Source organism: Rhinopithecus bieti, unplaced genomic scaffold (assembly GCF_001698545.2).
Source record: "Rhinopithecus bieti isolate Rb0 unplaced genomic scaffold, ASM169854v2 scaffold_6149, whole genome shotgun sequence".
In the NCBI taxonomy this organism is placed as follows: domain Eukaryota; kingdom Metazoa; phylum Chordata; class Mammalia; order Primates; family Cercopithecidae; genus Rhinopithecus; species Rhinopithecus bieti.
In genome coordinates, this window is record NW_016804934.1 from 209,307 (window position 1) to 227,106 (window position 17,800).

Sequence of the window (17,800 nt, forward strand, 5' to 3'; positions counted from 1 at the left end):
CCCCACCCCCCCAGTCTCAGAGAAATTGGGAAGCTCTGCCCCAGCCCTGGGCAGTCTGGAGATAGCATCACACACAGTAGGAGGCTGATCCCAGCTGGCCCCTGTCTCTATGCCTCCCAGGAACTCAGACCTGGGACCTGCTCCTTATTGAGCCGACATGGGCCAGGCCTATGCTGGGACTGAGAAAGCTGAGGTGACTGACAGCCAGGCTCTGACCTGAAGGAGCACCAGCCTGCCAGGGAAGTCGCAAACATAAGCAGGTGGCTTCCCCTCCACTCCTGGGAGACCTCGTTATAATACGCCTCAAGGATCTGGGAGAGGAAACACAAAGAGGCTCAATGGACTTGGCAACAGAACCGAGTGGTTTCAGAAACACTGGCGTAGGGGGAAGGGCTGTCCCGGAATGGAAGCACCCAGCAATTTGACTGACAGCTCTGCAAGCTCAGGCAGAGAGTGATGCACAGGGAATTCCTGGGAAGCTGACGCCTGGGAAGCTGTGGAGGATGAATAGGAGTGAACCATGGACGTGGAGAGGGAAGAGCATTCCAGGCTGAGGGAATGACACGAGCAAAGACAGAGCAAGAGACAACACAGCTCGCGAGGTCAAGGGAGGTCCAGCTTGAGAGGAGATGAGGCTGGGGATGGTCGAGTCTCACAACCCCATTTCATGGGTGAGAAAATTGAGGCCCAGAGAGGTTAAGTAAAATACCAAGGTCACACAGCTAAATAATGACAGTGCTGGGACTTAAATACAGCCTAGCTTTAGAGTCTGAGTGTTAATCATGACCCTTCCAGTGTCCCTGTGCCACCACAGCCACACGGCTGGGCATTACCAGAGCCCCGACCTAGAATCTGGAGACACCGGCCTGTCTACCCACCAACAGCACAGGCACTGGCTGCATTCTGGGATGTGGGGTTCGGGAATGTAAAATCAGCACTATCAGGGCACCCTTATAGAGTCAGCTCTGTGCTGAGCTCTGGGAGGCACAGAAAGGACTGGAGCCTGGCCCTTGCCCTTGGGGAGTTTACAGGACCTGGGGCAGACAGAGACCAGTAACTGCCATTCATCACCATGGTGATGATGATGGTGGATAGCATTTACTATGTGCCAGGCATGTGTTGTGTCATGCAATCCTCATAAGGGCACTCTAAGAAGGTATTATTCTCCCTAATTTGTAAATAGGGCAACCGAAGCCCAGAGAGGTTAGGTGACTAGCCAGAAGCCACACAGCTTGGCAGGTAGCACAACTTTTCCACCTAATGCCAAAGCCCCAACGTGAAAACACCACGCTGCACAGCCAGGGCTCATCATGAGCATGTTTAACCCCCATGAACTTAAGTGTGTGCTCAGCAGCAAAGAGAAAGACAAGAGGCAACCCAGCCCACTATTTCCCTTGGTTGAACAAACACCCAGGAGGAGACAGACAGGCGCTGTGGACCCTCCGTTCCCTCAGATCCTGGAAACTGTTCATCCTGTGGGTACCTTGCCACACGGGGTGAGATTTTAGCTGCTGGGGATTCATTTTTCATACATGGTGGGTCTGAAACAAAGCCCACCATTTCAACGAGCTGCTCTAATGCTGCCGGAAAACATCTGGTTTGGAGCCAGAGCAGGGCAGACTCACATACAGGCGTCTTCCTACGTGACTGTTCTTTCCTTTCCCTCACTCTCTCTCTCCCTGTCTGCCCTCCTCCCTACCTTTCTCCCTCTTTCCCTCTTTATCTCCCTCCCTCCCCACCCTCCCTCCCTTCTTTCCTTCCTTCCTCCCTTCCTTCTCTTTCTCTCTCTTTTCTTCTTTTCTTTTCTTTCTTTCTTTTTTTTTTTTTTTTTTGAGATGGAGTCTTGCTCTGTTACCCATGCTGGAGTGCAATGGCACAGTCTCATCTCACTGCGACCTCTGCCTCCCAGGTTCAAGCAATTCTCCTGCCTCAGCCTCCCGAGTAACTGGGATTACAAGCACACGTCACCATGCCCAGCTAATTTTTGTAATTTTAGTGGAGATAGGGTTTCATCATGTTGGCCAGACTGGTCTTGAACTCCTGACCTCAAGTGATCATCCTGCCTAGGCCTCCCAAAGTGCTGGGATTACAGGCGTGAGCCACTGTGCTGGGCCCTTTCTTTTTTTAAAATGGGAAATACCTTAACGTCATTAAAACTCCAACAACATGAATTCATACCATTAAAATCTTGCCCCCATCACCCTGCCCCTTCCTCCCCACCTGGCCCACCCCAGCTAAACACAATAGTGTCTCTGATGTAGAAACAAGCAGATGTGAACCCCTCTTGCTGCCTACCCCTTCGTATACAGAAATGACATCCAGGCACCCTCTTGGGCTCCTTGCTTCTTTTTACTTCTCTAGTATCCCACAGAACGTTCCTAAGGGCAGAGTGATGCTACCCGTATTTGAGTTTTCTCCCACATGCTGTCCAAGCAGATACCTTTTGCCTCACGTAGGACTCCACCACACCGCTACAGAGGCTGTGTGGACAGAGAGGAAGGAGCCACTAACTCTGCCAGGGTTTATTGGGAAAAGCATGACAAAAGAGGGAACAATCAAGTCGGCCATTGAAGGATGCATAGGAGTTTGCTGGATGGAAGAGTGAAGGATGTTCTCAGTAGCAACATGTGCCAGTATGGTGCATGCTGCCTGAAGCCCAGGGGAAAAGGGGGTGCGCAGGTGGGAAAGACCATGGGGAGCATCTCCAATGGTCTTGTGTAACTTGACCCTTGTCATTGTCTTAAAAGTGTTGGGAGTCGCAAGCAGTTTCTAAGGAAGGGAAGTGATCCGATGAGATGGATACTCTAGAAGGGTTGCCACTATGAAGTGGAGGGAAGTTTGACGGGGCTGGGGCCCGAAGGAAGGGAAGCCAGTCGGGGGGTGGGGGGTGGTTAGCATTGGGAGATGGAGAAGACGGAACGAGTTGGAGAAGGATTCAGGACCTGGAGAGTGATCAGAAACATGGGAGACGATTCTCCAACGCAGCAGCCTCCAGCCGTGATGACAATATGACAGTGACATTAACGATAGCTTCGATTCCTGAGTGCACACTCAGAACCTGGGCATCAGGCACTGTTCTGAGCACAGGTACTGACTCATTTATGCTCCCAATAGCCCCACAAGGAACCAGCACCATCCCCATCTTTGTTTTTTGTTTTTTGTTTTTTTTTTTTGAGACGGAGTCTCACTCTGTCGCCCGGGCTGGAGTGCTGTGGCCGGATCTCAGCTCACTACAAGCTCCGCCTCCCGGGTTTACACCATTCTCCTGCCTCAGCCTCCCGAGTAGCTGGGACTACAGGCGCCCGCCACCTCGCCCGGCTAGTTTTGTATTTTAGTAGAGACGGGGTTTCACCGTGTTAGCCAGGAGGGTCTCGATCTCCTGACCTCGTGATCCGCCCGTCTCGGCCTCCCAAAGTGCTGGGATTACAGGCTTGAGCCACCGCGCCCGGCCTTTCCTTCCATCCCCATCTTATGACTGAGGACACTGAGGCTCAAGAAGGTTCAGGGTTTCTCCAGGGCTACCAGCTGGTCATGGTGTGGCCAGGCCCTGGTTGCCGCTGCTCACGCCCTCCTCCTTCCCATGTGAAGGTACGATCCATGCTGAAGTCTCATTTCTGTGCCTCCCAATGCCCAACTGGAACCACACACAGTTCTTCAGGCCCCACAATTAATTGGCATCCTCCAGACATCTGAGAGAGCCCGAGGGGACCAGGTCAGGAGCACGCTCTGGCAGGATTATGCCACCAGGACCCACATGGCTATGGCTCCGAGGCTCTGAGGCCCCTCCCAGGGAGCACAGGTACGGGCTTTCCTTCCTTGGCAGGGCATCACCTGCTAGTCCCTAACCTTGTCCCCTGGAAACCTCACCTCCGACGTACACCTGTCCATCCCCCACCCCTCGCTATCGCCCCATCTGCAGTTTCCACTTCCGCCCCCTCAAAGACCCTCTTGACAGTTCTGGTGAATGGACAGAGCAGCTGGAGCCTGTGTGGCCGCCTGGCGTGGACCTCTCTTGGCCGCTGTCCCAGGCCCCTGTCCTCACTTCGTTAGGATGGGATGGAGTCTCCAGAGCAGGGAGGCGCAGGGGAGCCCCAGGGAAGGGATGGGTTGAAAGAAGCCTCAGTGGAAAGTTCATCTACTACCACATCCTTCAGCTGTTTACCAGTTTGACGGAGTTCTGGCGCGTCCTGACATGAAAAGAGGCTCGTCTCTTACCAACATCATCGAGGAAGGACAGAAATAGCAACAAAGGGAGACAAAGGAGCAGGGCGGGGGGTGGGGGATGGGGGGAGAGAGTCATGAGAGAGAGAGGAAAAGAGGAAGACAGAGGGAGAGAGCCGTGTGTCTGAGCAGACAGTGGAAGGCAGAAGCAGCCAGACAAAGCCTTTGTCTTCCCTGGCCCCGAACCCCGCACTTGCTGGACCCCTTACACTGTGGCCTCAGTTAATAATTCTCAAAACCTCCCAGAGCCTTAAAGTCTCCTAATGGCTGTTACCCTCCCCACGAGAAAAGTGAAGAAGCCCAGAGAAGTCATGGTACTAGTTCAAGGTCACCCAGCTAGGACCAGGGAAGCCAGGTTCACAGCCAGTCGGTGCAGCTACCCCGGGCGAGCAGGAGGGAGGAGAGGAGAGAAGATGGAAAGGTGACAGGCTGGAGGGGGATAGGCTGGGAGGGAGACCATGACACATTCTTTCCTGGGGAAGGTTCCCCACCCCCTCCGCAGAGGACCCCGACCCTATCCTGGCTGAGGGCAGGTGCCCCCTCCCTGGCTCCCTTCCCCCAGCCCCTCCCACCTGCCCAGTCACCCACCAAGTGCAGGAGGAGGGGGAGGGGAGGGAGTGGTCCCCAGGGCCATGGGCTCTGGCTGAGATTCATTTTCCTTCAAGCCCCCTGCTCACAAACAGCCCCTCTGCCTGCGGGGTCTCCTGCCTCCCCTAACCGCGCTGAGCCCAACCAGGCCCACATTCACTGCCTCCTCTCCGTTCTTCCACACAGTGGGGAGATAAAATGATCCTCATCCAGACACTCACAAACACATTCTCCTCCATGGCCTCCAGGCCACACACACAGCTCTCCCTAGAAACACCAGCATTGGGCCTATGGGGCTCTGCTTCCCTCCCATGGCCTCCCCTCTGGGGTGATCATCCCTCCCTCCAGGCCTGCCTCTCTCCCCTGGTTTCGAGGCAGGTGAAGGCTGTTTCTTATCTGAGGATGAGATACTAAAATAACTGAGGTCAGTAGCCCCCTCAATTTTTCTGCATAGCCAAGCGATACCCTTCATCGCATCGCTCTGACAGTCACCCTCTTTTCCCCCTTCTGTGGCCGGTGCCGTGACTTCCTGCAGTCTGCTCCGCGTTTGCTGCCCTCGCCTGCATCCCTCCCACCTTCTTGGCAACCTGAAGTGTAGGTGGGTGCATCCTGTGTGCAGCAGGAGAGATTCAGCACACGCTAGAGGTGCACAGCCCCAGACGCACGTCTGTCCCTGCAGGACCCCCTCAGCTCGTGCCCACGCTCACCCTCTGGCAAGAACAACCCATCCTGTGAAAGAGCTCTTCTGTGGTCCAGGGCCAGGCAAGGCCACCCACCATGGCCTTTTGTCCCCAGGCCACCTACCCTGGGGATAATTAGTGCAGGGCTGGAAGTAGCCAAGTCCTCCTGGTAATGTCAAAGCCCCTCTAGCTGTGGGGACACCTCTGAAGTATAGGGGTGATGGCGGTAGCATTAACCCTGGAGCTCTGCCCAGTAGAAACCTCAAGATCTCCTCCCTCCCTTCCTGTTCCCGGAAACTCACCTCTTCTGCCCATACTCAAGTCTCCCTACTGCTTTCTCAAGCTCTCTTCTCCATTCCTGATTTTATGGTTCCTTCCTTCCTTCCTTCCTTCCTTCCTTCCTTCCTTCCTTCCTTCCTTCCTTCCTTCCTTTCTCTCTCTCTCTCTTTCTTTCTCTCTCCCTCTCTCTCTCTCCCTCCCTCTCTCTCTCTCTCTCTCTCTCCCTCTCTCTCTCTCTCTCTCTTTCTTTCTTAGCCAGGGTCTTGCTCTGTTGCCCAGAGGGGAGTGCAGTGATGTGATCATAGCTCACGCAGCCTTGACCTCCCAAGCTCAATCAATCCTCCTACCCCAGCCTCCCAAGTACCTGGGATTACAGACACACGCCACCACTCCTGGCTAATTCTTTTTCTTTCTACTAAAAATACAAAAATTAGCTGGGCATGGTGGCAGACGCCTGTAATCCCAGCACTTCAAGAGGCTGAGACAGGAGAATCGCTTGAACCCAGGAGACAGAGGTTGCAGTGAGCTGAGATCACGCCATTGCACTCCAGCCTGGGTGACAAGAATGAAACTCCATGGCAAAAAAGAAAAAAAAAAAAGAGGCATCTCGACTGAATGCAAGGCATGGACTGGGGTTTTCTTTTGCCAGAAAGGACATTACCAGGACAGGCAGTGAAAGAACAGCATGCTTTTAAATAGTTCAGGAAAAAAGTGTGTGTGTGTGTGTGTGTGTAGTTAGGTAGGTAGTTTGGTGGGGAAGGTAGGGGGAGAGAAAGAGAGAGAGAGGGAGAAAATATTAACACTAAGGGAATCTGGGTGAAAGGTATCCAGGAACTCTATTATGCTTGCAACTTTTCTGTATGTCCAAAATTGAATTAAAATTAAAAAAAAAAAACGTAAGGGAAGGTATGTTGCCATTATAAATGGAAAACCAGTATCACTTGATATACATTGAAGATAACTCTAAAGTAATGCTGTTACTTTTGTTGGACACATTCGTCCACCAGAGTATGAGTCTAGGACCCGCCTGTTCTTGGTTCTATGTGGAGATGCGCAAGGGTGAGAGAGTTGTTAAAGACATCCTCGAACCAACCCGAGACACTCTTCTTGCTGTTATAAGAAGGACTGGATCATTCTCTCACTATGTGATTCAGTGATCTTCAGAGTCCTGTCCTACGGCTTCAAGTTCAAGAACATCCGTTTCGTGAAAGTTTAACAGACACTGTCAGGGCCAGTTCCAACATGGAGCCTTGGCTCCGAGAGAGAAAACAGGGTCCCTGCCCTCAGAAAGCTCAACAGCGTGGGCAGTCGTGGGTCCCAGGATGGAAGAGCTCCCTTCTCTGGATCCCAAAGTTCCGAGAGTCCCAGGAATCCAGAGGGGTGATTCAGGGCCAACCCCAGGAGCAGACACCCAGCAGTAGTGGCTCAGCGCTGGCAAAGATGAAAGAATATCATCAGTGTACGAGAAGTGAGGTGGCAGAACCCGGGCCCACAGCCTTTTATGGGGCAGCCTGATGTCCTCATCTGTTTAGTGTTGGTTCTGATTCTTCCTGCTACACGCTTCCCATTCTGCTTCCTTCTGACGGCCAAGGAGCCTTTCTAGCCATCTTTTTTTAGGGCATATTTCATTTTTTTAATTAACTTTTTATTTTAGAACTGTTTTAGACTTAAAGAAAAATTGCTTAGTCATTTTGTACACCCCATACTCAGTTTCTCCTATGTTAACATCTTACATTAGCATGGTAAATTTCTCACAATTAATAAACCCATATTGATACATGATTACTCACTGCAGTCCATACATTATTTGGATTGCTACAGGGTGTTTTGTTTTGTTTGTTTGGTTGGTTGGTTGCTGTTGTGTGTGTGTTTTTTGGTGTTTGTTTGTTTGTTTATGAGATAGAGTTTCACTCTGGTCGTCCAGGTTGGAGTGCAGTGGCACGAGTGGCACGATCCCAGCTCACCGCATCCTCCGCTTCCCAGCTTCAGGCGATTCTCCTGCCTCAGCCTCCCAAGTAGTTGGGATCACAGGCATGCGCCATGACGCCCAGCTAATTTTTGTATTTTTAGTAGAGATGGGGTTTCACCATGTTGACCAGGCTGGTCTTGAACTCCTGACCTCAGGTGATCCACCTGCCTTGGCCTCCCAAAGTGCTGGGATTACAGGCGTGAGCCACTGCACCTGGCTGGTTGGTTGGTTGTTTTGTTTTGTTTTGGTTTTGGTTTTTTTGTGTTTTTCCATAGGAGCAGTGCTTTAATTATGGGATATACTTTCATCCAAAGACTCAACATCAAATATATCAGAAATGGTAAACAAAGAATGTCTCACAAAAGAAAAAAGAACTTCAAACAGTTGAATTATGTTCTGCCCATAATCAGAGGTGAAAAAGACCATGGATATCCTTGCTATTTAAGTGGTTTTGTTTTGTTTAAGAGATAGAGTCTTGCTCTGATCCCCAGGCTGGGGTGCAGTGGCACAATCACAGCTGACTGCAGCCCCTGCTTCCCAGGTTCAAGAGATCCTCCCACCATCAAGACCATCCTGGCTGACACGGTGAAATCCCGTCTCTACTAAAAATACAAAAAATTAGCCGGGCGCCGTGGTGGGCGCCTGTAGTCCCAGCTACTTGGGAGGCTGACGCAGGAGAATGGCGTGAACCTGGGAGGCGGAGCTTGCAGTGAGCTGAGATCCGGCCACTGCACTCCAGCCTGGGCAACAGAGAGAGACTCCGTCTCAAAAAAAATAAATAAATAAAAAATAAAAGAGATCCTCCCACCTCAGCCTCCCAAGTAGTGGGACCACAGCACCCACCACTACACCCAGCTAATTTTTTATGTTTTGTAGAGATGGGGTCTCCCTATGTTGCCCAGGCTGGTCTCGAACTCCTGGGCTCTAGCAGCCCTCCCACCTGAGCCTCCCAAAGTGTTGGGATTACAGGCATGAGCCACTGTGCCCAGCCCAGATTGCTTTAGTTTTTATCTAATATCCTTTTTGTTTCTGAGATCCCACCCCACGTACCATATCCCATTTAATCATCATGTCTTTCTAAGCTCCTCTTGGTTGTGACAGCTTCTCAGACTCTGCTTTTGATAACCACGACGGTTTTGAGAAGTGTTTGCTCAGGTGTTTTGTAAAATGATCCTCAACTGCAATTTGTCTGTTTTTCTCATACTTAGATTTGGGTGGCAGGTTTGGGGGAGAAAGACTGCAGAGGGCAAGTGCCATTCTCATCACATCATTTCAAGGGTACCTGCCATCAACATGACTTGTCACTGTGGACATCGGCCCTGATGACCTGGCTGAGGCTGCGTTGGTCAGCTTTCTCCACTGTGCAGCTACTCTTTTCCACACTGTCCCCTCTGGAAGGAGGTCACTATGCACAGTTCACACACTTAAGGAATAGGGGGTTGGGGAGGAGGGAGAAAGCAAAAACAAATAAAAGAAAGAAATGAGGAATCATGCCCAGGCTCTTGAAGGGCAGAGCAGCTACATAAATTATTTGCAAGTTTTCTTCATGGGATATTTGTCTTTCTTTCTTCCTTTCTTTCTTCCTTTCTTTCTTCCTTTCTTTCTTTTTCCTTTCCTTTCCTTTCCTTTCCTTTCCTTTCCTTTCCTTTCCTTTCCTTTCCTTTCCTTTCCTTTCCTTTCCTTTTCTTTCTTTCTTTCTTTCTTTCTTTCTTTCTTTCTTTCTTTCTTTTCTTTCTTTCTTTCTTTCTTTCATTTTGTGATGTAGTCTCACTCTGTCACCCAGGCTGGAGTGCAGTGGTGCCATCTCAGCTCCCTGCAACCTCCTCCTGCCTCAGCCTCCCTAGTAGCTGGGACTACAGGCCCACACCACCACACCCGGCTAATTTTTGTATTTTTAGTAGAAACGGGGTTTCACCACGTTGGCCAGACTGGTCTCGAACTCCTGGACTTAAGTGATCCACTTGTCTCGGCCTCCCAAAGTGCTGGGATTATAGGCATGAGCCACTGCACCCAGTCTACTTTCCTTTATTTATTCTATCTTCTATTTATATCAGTATGAGCTCGCAGATATTTACTTTGGATTAGAGTCCAGTACTACTTTGTGACTCAAGCTATTCCAGGTTTGTAATTATGGGATACACTTTCATCCAAAGATTCAACGTCAAATATATTAGAAATGGTAAACAAAGAATATCTCACAAAAGAAAAAAGAACTTCAAACAGTTGAATTATGTTCTGCCCACAATTAGAGGCGATTGGGAGTTCGTTCCATGGGCTCCTGTGACAGTTTCACAGACCTCTATCATTGTGGGTTCCATTGATCACGTCTTGATTTTCTGGCACCACAAGATGCCCTGGGCTTTAAAAAGAAAGGAAATTCTGACACACGCTACAATGTGGATGAACCTTGAAGACATCGTGCTAGGTGAAATAAGCCAGTCCTAAAAAGACAAATACTATATAGCTCCACTTACAGGAAGTACTTAGAATTATTAAATTCATAGAGACAGAAAGTAGAAGGGTGGTTGCCAGGGGCTGGAGAGCAAGGCTTGGGGTATTCATGTTTAATGAATACAGAGTTTCAGTTTTGCCTGATGAGAAGAGTTCTGGAGATGGAGGGTGGTGATGGTTGTGCAACATTATGCTTGTATTTAATACCACGGAATAGTACACTTGAAAAATGGTTACAATGGACCAGGCATGGTGCCTCATACCTATAATCCCAACACTTCGAGAGGCCAAGAGAGGAGGATCACTTGAGCCCCGGAGTTCGAGACCAGCCTGGGCAACACAGCAAGACCCCTGTCTCTGCTGAATAATAAATAAGTTAAATGGGCATTGTGACACACACCTGTAGTTCTACTTACTTGGGAGCCAAAGTGGGAGGATCACTGGAGCCCAAGAGTTTGAGGTCACAGTGAGCTATGATCACACTACTGCATGCTAGCCTGGGCAACAGAGCAAGATCCTGTCTCAAAAAAAAAAAAAAAAAAAAGGTAAAGAGGAACTCATACTAACGCCACCAAATCTAAACCATTACACATGGATTATTCCAGATTTTTCTTGTTGATCCATAACCTCCCACTCCAACAGTGAGAAACTGTCTCCCACTACCTGCCAACCATTTCCTTAATTGTTTAATTCCACATGTCATTTTTCTATCTTACATGTTTCCTACTTTCTCCCCAAGATTATAAGTTGCTCAAAGACAAGGCCTGGGTTTGGTTTTGTTCTTTCTGCCCCCACTCCTACAACCCAACATCCAGCAGAATGCCTTTAAAACAATAGACTTAATATTTTATGAGTGTCTACATGGGTAGACACTCTGCTGATCTCTAGGGGTGCAAAGGTGGGTAAGACGTGGCGCTGGCTGCCTGGTGGATCCCAGTGCCAACAAATATTTGTTGAACACTGAATGCAATGGAATGACAAGTCATGCACATCCCCCAAAGAGAACCACAAGGAAGGAGAGGCAGACTGGAATGCCAGCGTTGTGCAAGCAGGGATGTGTGCTTGCTGTGGTCACTGCTGTATCCCTGCACCCAGAAGAGAGTCTAGCACATAATACATGCTTAATAAATGCTTAAGGAAGGCGAGTAGCAGGTCTCCATTTTTGCGTAAGTGCCTTTCAGACCCCTTGCAGACATACACTCCTAAATGTCCCCTTCTATGCGGAATCTGAACCACCCACATCCGCGGGTGAATGAGCTCTGGGGCTACCACTGCCGGCACCCATCCTCCTAGATACCTTTGCTTGTGCAGTTATTTTGACACCTGGTAAAGTATTACTCTACAAAGATGAGTGGAACATGGAGACATAAAGGGCTAATTCCAGCGAGAGGATTAGACCTCATTAATCTCATACTGTTAGGGCAAAGTAGAAACATCTGGCCCACTCGCTCTGGGAAACTCTCGGGAAAATCCCTGAAACTGTCTGCCTTGCACCCTGTGGCATGATTTTTCCCTGTTGCAGGGAAAGATGACAGGAAGAGGCCCTGATTGGCTTAGTGTCAGGTCCAGCAGGCATAGGCCCCCTTCAAGAAATTGATTACACAGCTTTTATGCAGTATAGGAGGGTCTTCAGTTAATTGTCTCTCTTTGTTTAAGAAGCAGGCTTGCTGTTCCTTTGATGTATGTTTCTATAAATAGGTTATGCTGCAACCAGCATATCTGTGTCCCAAAAAGGTTTTTAAAAAGTTGTAAATGGGCTGGGTGTGGTGGCTCATGCTGGTAATCCCAGCACTTTGGGAGGCTAACACGGGAGGATCGCTTGAGTCCAGGAGTTTGAGACCAGCCTGGGCAACAAAGCAAGAGTCTCCATCTTTACAACAAATTTGTAAAACCTAGCTGGGCATGGTGGCACATGCCTGTAATCCCAGCTGCTTAGGGGTCTGAGCTGGGAGGATCACTTGAGCCTGGGAGGTCAAGGCTGCAGTGAGCCGTGTTCATACCACTGCACTCCAGCCTGGGTGACACAGCAAGACCCTGTCTCAACAACAATAAACTGGAAAGTGAATGTCACTATCATCCCTCACTTCTGCCCCAGTCTGAAACACTGAAAGAGCTCAGCCTTGCCCCTCTCGGGCCCCCTGCCCCAGCATCAGCTCCCTCTACCCCACCCCCACCCAGGCATCACGCCCTGAGTCAGACACAGGTTTTCTGAAGGTCCCAGACACGACCCTGGGTTGTCCTTCTCCAGTCAGTGAGTCCCAGGCTGTAGGAGCCCAGGCCTTGCCTGTGGAGGGGGGAGACCCCACTATCCAGTGTAAAGCCCTGCCTGAGCCATGAGCGACAGCTCTGAACCCCAGATTCCCTCGGTACGTCGCTTTTTAATTAAGTAAGATGAAAAGACGAGACATCATTAGAAAGCAAGCCTTGGGGGCACGGCGGTGGGAATCATAATATGTTATTCCAAAGGCAGAAAGAAACCATTTCTGTATGATCTGTTTAGAACGAATGTTACTCCTTCTCTCGTTTCTGTTTTCATTCAATTTGCAAACATTTATTCTGTTCCTACTCCAACGGCGCCTCTTCCTCCCCTTCCACACACTCGCGCTGTGCCAGGCATTTTCCAGACATCATTGCACTGAATCCTAACAACCGTCTGTGGTCGTTACTGTTATTATCCCTGTAGCTTAGGCAACAAACGGCTAGCAGCAGAACCAGAACTCACACCCAGATCGGAGGAGTCAGAGGCCTGGGCTCTGCCACTACACACTGTGGTCCCTCGGGCCTAGGCTGGGCTGGGCACCAGGGGCTGCAGGCTTTTCTCCGGGGATGTTCGCACACTGGCCTTGGCCCCTAGAGGAGGGAGGAGAGAATGGACCCCTCTCATACATGAATTCAAGGACAACCGATTTTTCTCTAAGAGGAAGACACCCACACGAAAACCGGAAGGCAGCCTTGAGTGTCGTGTGATAAGTTTATCGGCACCATCTCACCAGCCACCCCCTCCTCAGGGTCTCGATCAATGGGACACAGTGCGCCTCCAGTCTGAGAGGCTTCCTTGGGTGGGTGGTGGGACTGCAAGGTGGCCCTTTGGCAGAGCCTACAAGAGCTAAATGAGGTCGCCAATTGGCCCATTACCCACGTAATCTAGCCCTCCCTTCCAGAGCAACCGAGAAATGCCTCGGTGGGCAGAGCCTCAAGTCCACCAGATAACGGGCCCCAACTTGACCTCTCTTGTCATCAGAAATCACTGCCAAGTTTCCAAGCCAGGAAAAGAGCAACATTTGTGAGGCCTGTTCCACGCACCCACCTACGATCCTCTCACTGGAGACAGAGTTGAACCTCACCATATGCCTGCAAAGTCCAGGACCGTTCCCCGACTTCGGAGAGGAGGAAATTGAGGCTCACAGGGCTTCAGCCATAAGCCCACAGGTCACACGGCCAGTGCCAGAGCTGAGACACGAGTTCCTCCTCTTGAGCTCAAAGTTTAGTCTCAGACTGGCAGCCTGGGGACCCAATTTAACCTACGGATGTGCTTTTTGAGGCCAGCTCAGTTTTAGAATTTCCTTTGGAATGAATTGCCACCATTTGAAACACAGGAGATTTTCATAGAGAATTCCAGTTTCTTGGTTTCTTTGGAAAGATTGGAAATTCTGGCCACCCCAGGCCTGAAATCTTAACAGTAAGCTATAATCAGCTGGACTGGAGCCAGGAGAGGCTGCCCTCCCAGATGGGATTGGGATCCTGTTGGTATTTGGGTTTGTCACCCCTGCCCCACTGCTCATGGCCTCTCCCTCCCCAAAAGCCAGCTCAGGGATACTTGGCCCATGGGGAGGCAGAGCACGGCGGGTATCCTGGCCGGCTATGCTGGGGGAGACCTTGAATGCCCAACTCTCCCCCTGGCGAAGACCACACTGCACAGCCCGTGGGAGTGGGTTAGGGGCTGCACAGTGTCCTCCCAGGCATCTGGAGTGCCAGGGCCTGCAGGTGTGACCTGTCCCTGGTTGGCCTGTAACTCACCTGGCACTGCCCACTGCACCCCTACAGGGCCTACACAAGGTCCCGCTGTTGCCCAGGCTGGAGTGCAGTGGCGTGATCTCGGCTCACCGCAACCTTCGCCTCCCGGGTTCAAGCGATTCTCCTGCCTCAGCCTCCCGAGTAGCTGGGACTACAGGCATGCGCCACCATGCCCAGCTAGAGATGGGGTTTCTCCATGTTGGTCAGGCTGGTCTCATATTCCCTACCTCAGGTGATCTGCCTGCTTTGGCCTCCCAAAGTACTGGGATTACAGGCGTGAGCCACTACGCCCGGCCGAGATGAGCTTTTCATAGACAAGGACAGAGGACATGAAAGGCCGATGTGCTGGCCCGATCCTGCCCTAAGCCTGGCAGTGAGTGAGGCTGGCTGAGCACAGCGCTGCTTCCAGTCCCCTCTGTGCCTGGCCTTCCCTCAGGCTTCTGTGGGGTCTGGGAAGTTTGTGAGCTTGGAATGGGCCAGAACTGGCCTCCAGGGACATTGGCGGATATCTGTAAATGGACAGATTGATCTGTACAAACCTTTGTCTATTCATCACAAACTGACATCAACCGATGCTGGGAAAAGCCCCTTTGAAATCACCACTGACAACCCATGCAGGTGCACAAAATCCTGCTGTTAGCACCTCACCCCTTTGCGTTAAAGGGGTTGCCTCCTCTGGGCTCATTTTTAAAGGCAGGCACTCCTGGGAAGCGTCAGCTGTTAACACCCGCGTATGAATCGCTTTCCCAGACTTAAATTTTCAGAAAACTCAGAGGCCACTTAGTCTGAACGGCACATTCGTTTTTCTGATTTATCCACAGTCAGGAGCAGAGCAGGAGCCACAAGGAGGCTTTCCTGAGTCTGTGGTCTAGGACAGCAGGTGGCAAACTCTTTCAGTAAATGATCAGATAATAAATATGTCAGGATTCGCCGGCCACACAGTCTTTGTTGCAACTGCTCAACTCTGCCATTAACTCTGTTAAAAGCAGCCAGAGACAGCACAGAAAGGAATGAATGCGGCTGGGTTCCCATCAAACTACCCATGCATGCTAAGATTTGAATTTCATATAATTTGTATATGTCACAAAATATGATTCTCTTTCCTTTTTTCCAACCATTTAAACATGTGAAAGCCATACTTGCCTTGTGGGCAGGACAAAACCGGGCACCGGGCCAGGTTTGGCTGGAGGGCCATAGTTAGCTTACCTCTGGTCTAGTGGAATGGTTTCAAGAAAGCTGCACTGCAGGCTGTCACACATTTCAGAGCTGTTTTCTAAAATGGTTGGCATTAATTTGGACGAAGCAGGATGTGATTCATATATCATATCCAATGTCATACTTTCAATACTGACATTTTAAAACTTATGTCATCCTTTTAAATAAACCTTGTGGAATACAATGTTGATACCCACCATCATCCATGTTAAAAATATATGAGTGCGCCTTTCTTGAGTGGCTAGTGCCATTACACCATTCCTTTTCCTCCTTGGGTTCTTATTCCACCCTTTCCATATAATCTTTTTTTTTTTTTTTCTTTTTTGAGACAGAGTTTCTGTCTTGTTGCCCAGGCTGGAGTGCAATGGCACAATCTCGGCTCACTGCAACCTCCATCTCCGGGGTTCAAGCGATTCTCCTGCCTCAGTCTCCCAAGTAGCTAGCATTACAAGCATGCACCACCATCCACGGCTAATTTTGTATTATTAGTAGAGACAGGGTTTCTCCATGTTGGTCAGGCTGGTCTCGAACTCCTGACCTCAGGTGATCCGCCCACCTTGGCCTCCCAAAGTGCTGGGCTTACAGGTGTGAGCCATCGCGCCTGGCCTCACATGTTCTTATCTTAATATGTTTTCATGCTTTGAAGTCCTACAGTAATCATCCTTTGATTCTTCTTTTTTCTTTTCTTTCTTTTTTTTTTTCTTTTTGAGACAGTCTTGCTCTGTCCACCAGGCTGGAGTGCAATGGCACAATCTCGGCTCACTGCAAACTCCGCCTCCCAGGTTCAAGCGATTCTCCTGCCTCAGCCTCCAGAGTAGCTGGGATTACAGACGTGCACCACCACGCCCAGCTACTTTTTTTTGTATAGACGGGGTTTCACCATGTTGGTCAGGCTGGTCTCAAACTCCTGACCTCAGGCGATCCACCTGCCTCGGCCTTCCAAAGTGTTGGGATTACAGGCATGAGCCACTGCACCCGACACCCTTTGATTCTTTGAAACAAAATGTATATAAATTAAAATGCTAAAACTTTATCATTTCCTGTGATCATAAGGCTCTGACAAAATTTACCTCTAGATTATGTTGTCATTATGATTATTTACACACAAAGCAAAATAATAAGGGTACTACAAATTTTGATGCTATTTATTATATCAGTATAAACAATGATTAGCCACAGAAAGCTAAATGTTATTGGAAAGGTATCTGAATGAGGTATTTAGGTTTTTCCCTCTCACTTAGTTAACATACCCAGAGATGGATATTATTTGTTGCTAGAACAAGACAGGAATTAGCATCCTGTTTTCATTTTTCTAGATATGACCACTGAGTCCATGGAGCTAGAAGGAATTTGTTATAGTGAATTTTTCCAACTCTGTCCAAGTTGGAGGCCAAAATGTCACAATGTAATCTAGAGTCAAATTATTTTTTACTTTTTAAAATGATGTTGAAGGCCAGGTGGGGTGGCTCACATCTGTAATCTCAGCACTTTGGAAGGCAGAGGCGGGTGGATTACCCGAGGTCAGGAGTTTGAGACCTACTTGGCCAACATGGTGAAACCCTGTCTCTACTAAAAATACAAAAATTAGCTAGGCATTGTGGCAGGCGCCTGTAATCCCAGCTGCTTGGGAGGCTGAGGCAGGAGAATTGCTTGAACCCGTGAGGCGGAGGTTGCAGTGAGCCGAGATCACGTCACTGCACTCCAGCCTGGGCAACAGACCAAGACTCTGTCTCAAAATAAAAAAGTAAAAATAAAATAGTAATAACAATAAAATGATGTTGGAGGTAAATATTAAAAGCCATCTGACCTGCAAACTGATTTATTACCTGTCTTAGTTCCAATGCCGACACCTCAAACTGTCCCTTTATTGGTGCCCCAGAAGTTTTTTCACCCACTAGGATCCAGGATGGGTTAGGTCTGCATCATTTTAAGTCAAGTAGAAGAGCAATTAAGAAAGGCAGCTGGGAAAGGCAAACTGATGGGATGCATTGGTGAGGAGGAAGGAAGTCCAGAAGCAAGCTGACTTGGAAATCCACTCCCGTTAAGACTCCCCATACCCCTTTCTATCTGAAGATCACCAGCCTAGAACAAAGCTGAAGAAAGACAGACACTCTGTGTTGAAACTTGCAAAAGCTCTCTGCAAGAACAACTCCATCCAAACCCTGCGCTAAGACCCTCAACCAAACTCTAGCAAAGCTTCTGGCAGCCTCAGGCCACGCCACTGGGACAGCCCAGCCCCGCTTTGCACTCCTGTGTGGAAAAGCTGGGGCTGCCAAAAGAATGTGTTCCAGCCAACACGGGAGGATGGACATTTATTTAAAAACTTCCAGTTGTAAATCCTTTCTCTCTCCCTTTGAGTCCTATGTGTGCCTCCTACCGCCCA